The sequence below is a fragment of the Choloepus didactylus genome, chromosome 3 (assembly GCF_015220235.1).
Source record: "Choloepus didactylus isolate mChoDid1 chromosome 3, mChoDid1.pri, whole genome shotgun sequence".
In the NCBI taxonomy this organism is placed as follows: domain Eukaryota; kingdom Metazoa; phylum Chordata; class Mammalia; order Pilosa; family Megalonychidae; genus Choloepus; species Choloepus didactylus.
Genome location: NC_051309.1, coordinates 203,425,103 through 203,429,344, shown reverse-complemented (window position 1 = coordinate 203,429,344; position 4,242 = coordinate 203,425,103). Strand labels below are relative to the sequence as shown.

At 37.3% G+C, this 4,242-nt stretch overlaps 1 pseudogene; it reads right to left on the bottom strand.

Annotated features, from left to right (window-relative positions):
• Positions 1-2,327: 2,327 nt before the first annotated feature.
• Positions 2,328-3,036, bottom strand: LOC119528946 (annotated as a pseudogene).
• Positions 3,037-4,242: the final 1,206 nt, after the last annotated feature.

Below are 4,242 nucleotides of genomic sequence, written 5' to 3'. Positions count from 1 at the left end.
TCATTTCAGTCTCGCCACAGATTGTCTCTGCCGCTGACCCACAAGTCCCTGATATTGGTGTATGGTTCCTGGGATTTCTGAGTGGGTCCCTCTTCCAAGCCATGCCCTTCTAGGGTCTCTGCTGAGGGAAGGTTGTGCTATGTCACAAGTGCACGCTGTCCTTCAAGGGAAGTTCTGGGCTGCTGGGCTGTGTAGGTGCATTCCCAGCCTGCTGTAAGGATGGCTGTATGGGGTATGTTAATTTCCCCCTTTTCACACAGCTCCACCTTCCCAGCTCTGGGACAATTAGCTGTGGGTGCACAAAAGGCTATTTTCCATGCCCCATATTGTAGAGTGTGCGTGTGTTGCTGGAAACACTTCCCATTGCACTGGGTTTTTTGGTGCAGCTCTGGGCTTTGGTGCTGGCACCAGGCAGGAGCATTCCTAGCCCACCAGAAAGATGGCTGCAAGGGGTGTTGTTATTTTCCCCTTTTGGCTGACCTCTGCCTGCCTCGCTCCAAGACAATTAGCAGTGGGTTTGTGAAAGGCTATCTTCCATGCCAGATATTGAGGCATTCACCCAGCCTGTTCCTGCCATATTTCACTGTGTGGTTCTCACTGTCATATCTGCAGCTGCTTTTGGGTTTTTTAAAAAAGAACTAGTCTGCCTCCAAACGCCAACCCACAGTTTCCTGACACTGCAGCATGGCTGCTGGACATTCAGCAGGCTTACTCACTGATTTCAGAATGCAGACTCCTGGTTTCACCAAGTGCATGGTCCCTGTGGATTTAGCAGACCTTGTCCAGCTGGTGTATCACTGGAACTGGTGTTCTGGGTCACTTTCTGGCTTTTATCTAGTATTTTCCCTGGAGGTGTTTTTTTTGCCCTGTCTCTCCTAGTTGCCATCTTAGGTTCTCCCATGTGCAGGTTTTTGTGTGGACATACATTTTCAATTCATTTGGGTAAATACCAAGAACTATAACTCCCGAATAGTGTGGTAAGACTGTGTTTAGCTTTGTAAAAGACTGCTAAACTGTCTTCCAAATGGCCACACTGTTTTGCATTCCCACCAGTAAAGAAGACTTTGTGTTGTTGTGCATTCTCACAGGCATTTGGTATTGTTTGTGGATTTTGACCATCCTAATAGGGGTGTGTTTTATCTCATTGATAATGTAGGAATTTGCAATTCCCTGTGGATGAAGGTTGGTGAGAATCTTTTCATATGCTCATTTCACTTCTGTATATATTTCTGATGAGTTGTCTGTTCAGATCTTTTACCCATTTTAAAATTGGGTTCTTTGTTTTCTTGCTGTTGAGTTTTAAGAGTTCTTTGCATATTTTGGATACAAGTCCTTTAGCAGACATGTGTTTTTGACAATACCTTCTCTCAGTCTGTGACTTGTCTTTTGGTTTTCTTAACCGTGTTTTTTTTGCAGAACAGAAGTCTAATATTTCAGTTTTTTTCCTTTGGTAGATTGTGCTTTTGATGTTGTATCTAAAAACTCATATAGCTTTTCTCCTATGTTTTCTTCTAGAATTTTTATAGTTTCATGTTTTATATTTGTCTATGATCATTTTTGGTTATTTTTAGGACAGGCATAGTTTCTGTGTCTAAACACATTTCTTTCACATGTCGATGCCCATTTGTTGAAAAGATTATCCTTTCCTCATTCAATTGTCAAAGATAAGTTGATATATTCACATGGGTCTGTTTCTGAGATCTCTGTTTAGTTTCAGTGATCTACATTTTTATTTTTTCTCTAATACCATATTCTTCTTTACTGTAGCTATATAATAAGTCTTGAAGTTAGGTAGTGTCAGTCTTTCAACTTTGTTTTTCTGCATTGTTGTTTTGGGTATTCTATGTCTTTTGCTTTTCCATAAAAATATCAAATGTCTTGTCAATATGTACAAAATAGCTTGGCGAGGTTTTGACTTAGATTGTGTTAAATTTATAAATCAAGTTAGAAAGAATTGACATCTTAAAAGTATCAAATCTTCCAACCCTTAAACATGTAAAATCTCTGCATTTATTTAGGTATTCTTTGTCTATTCTTTGACTTGTTTTATCAGTTTTATAGTTTTTCACATATAGATTGTGTACATATGTTAGATTTATAGCTATTTTTTTTGTTTTTGTTATTGTAAATACTGCTCTTTAAATTTCAAATTCTAGTTGTTTCTTGTTGGAATATGGAGAAGCAATTAACTTCTGTATACTAATCTTGTGCCCTGTGACCTTGCTACAATCAGGATTTGGGATTTTATTTTTTATTTTTTATTTTGTAGCCTGAGTTCTATTTATTGAAATGAGCAGAGAAGATAAAGGACAAGGCCTCCAGGTTCAGGATGGACCAAAACAAGCAGTGCAACTCGGCCTCCTGTTCAGCATATCCTCTTGTTACCCCACTGGGCCATCTTGTTGTTCATAGGCATCTTGAAGAAGCGGTCAGACTGCATGTATGCAGCTATTTTCTCCAAAGCCTCAAAACAGCACATGAAAGCCTTCAGATTTGGGAACTCATCCAGGCACTTGGGCTCAAACATGTGGTTCTGATCTAAGACATCAAAGTAAGAAAATCCACAAAGGTGAGCTTTTCCCCTGTGAACCATGAGAATTTCCCCAAGAACAAGGAGAATTGTTTCAGCAGTCCAGGTAGCGGTCCCAAGTATTGAGGCTTCAGCTTTTCATGCTCAGGGCTGTAGCAGAGCTGTGCCAGTTGCAAGTGGAAATCCATTATTTGATTTTCTATGATGTCCACTGGAATCTTTTCTTCTTCTGTGTCACCACACATATTGTGCTTGTGAGCAATGTAACACAAGATGGCATTGCTCTGAGTGATCTTGTTCTTTCCATCCAGATTAGGGAAGTCCAGGTCTAGCTTGAATTTCATATCCAGCCATTGGCTTTTATCATACTCAGGAGCTTCCCTACACATGTACCATTTCTCCTCATAGCATGTATCAGTGAACTCCAGAAGCATGCAGATGGCGTGGGCCAGCTCACGAATATACCAGTAGCCCAGAACCACATTTGACTTTGATGAAATGCTCATCTTCCTTCACTGCCTTCTAAGACCCTGAGATTTTATATTATTTTTTGCATGTATTCTTTGGGTTTTCCATATATATAATCATTTCACCTGTGGACAAAGAGTATTATTTCCTTTTCCCAATTAGTATACCATTTATTTCTTTTCCTGTTTTACTGCACTAGGTGGGACTTCCACTTATTCTTGATCTTAGCAACCAGTTTCTCTCCATTAAGTATGATTTTAGCTACAGGTTTTCATTATTATTATTATTATTTTTTATCAAAATGAGGAACTTCTCTTCTATCCCTAGTTTGCTGGGAGTTTTTATCATGATGTGTTAAGTTTGTCAAATGCTTTATCTGCACCAATTGATATGATCATATGATTTTTCTTCTCTAGTCTGTTGAGGTGGCAGACACATATTTTTCTCTTGAAGTAAGAAAGGGTTTCTAAATTTTTTAATTTTTACATATTTTTAAATATTTTAACCAAAAAATCATTAAGGGATTCATCAAATGGGAAAATAATTACTCTTTTTAATATGTTTTATGAGTTAAATGGGAGGACAGTTAAATTTAAAAAGTGGTAAATTCTCTTGTGCTTCCATAGTGATATAGTTTTAGAGCCTGGGAATTTGGTATATATGGATGTTTTCAAATAACCTCACTTTCTACAACGGGGAAAATAAGCATTGTTTCAATTTATATTTACCTTATTAAGGATCTGCAGACAAGTTTTTGTGCTAGAAATGATAAACCCACAAAGCAAGTTTTAAGTTAAAAGTCCTGTATAGTATGTCTTCTGGTGTGTAAACAGTTGGCAAATGACAAATGGCTGTAGTTTCTGTACCGTTTATGACTGTATTATTATTTTTTTCCCCTTGTGACTTTGTATAAAAGCCAAATTTAGTTCAATCAGTAGTACTTGAGACATATTTTTTTTCCCAGTAGCTGAAAACACATTATACACATTTAGATAAATGTGAAAAAGTAGAAGACTAAGGAAAATGTATAGCAACACACAAATGATTCACTTCAGGTACAGATTTTTTTTTCAATGAAACTTAAAATTGAATCTATCCACTGAAGTACATAGAGTTTTCACTTAGGTTCAATATTGTATTTTGGGAACTTAGGGTCATATTTAGAATATTATACCTTTTATGAATAGAATCATTCTCAAAATGAGAGGAATATATTTAAAACTTCACATAGCTTTTTTCTTCTT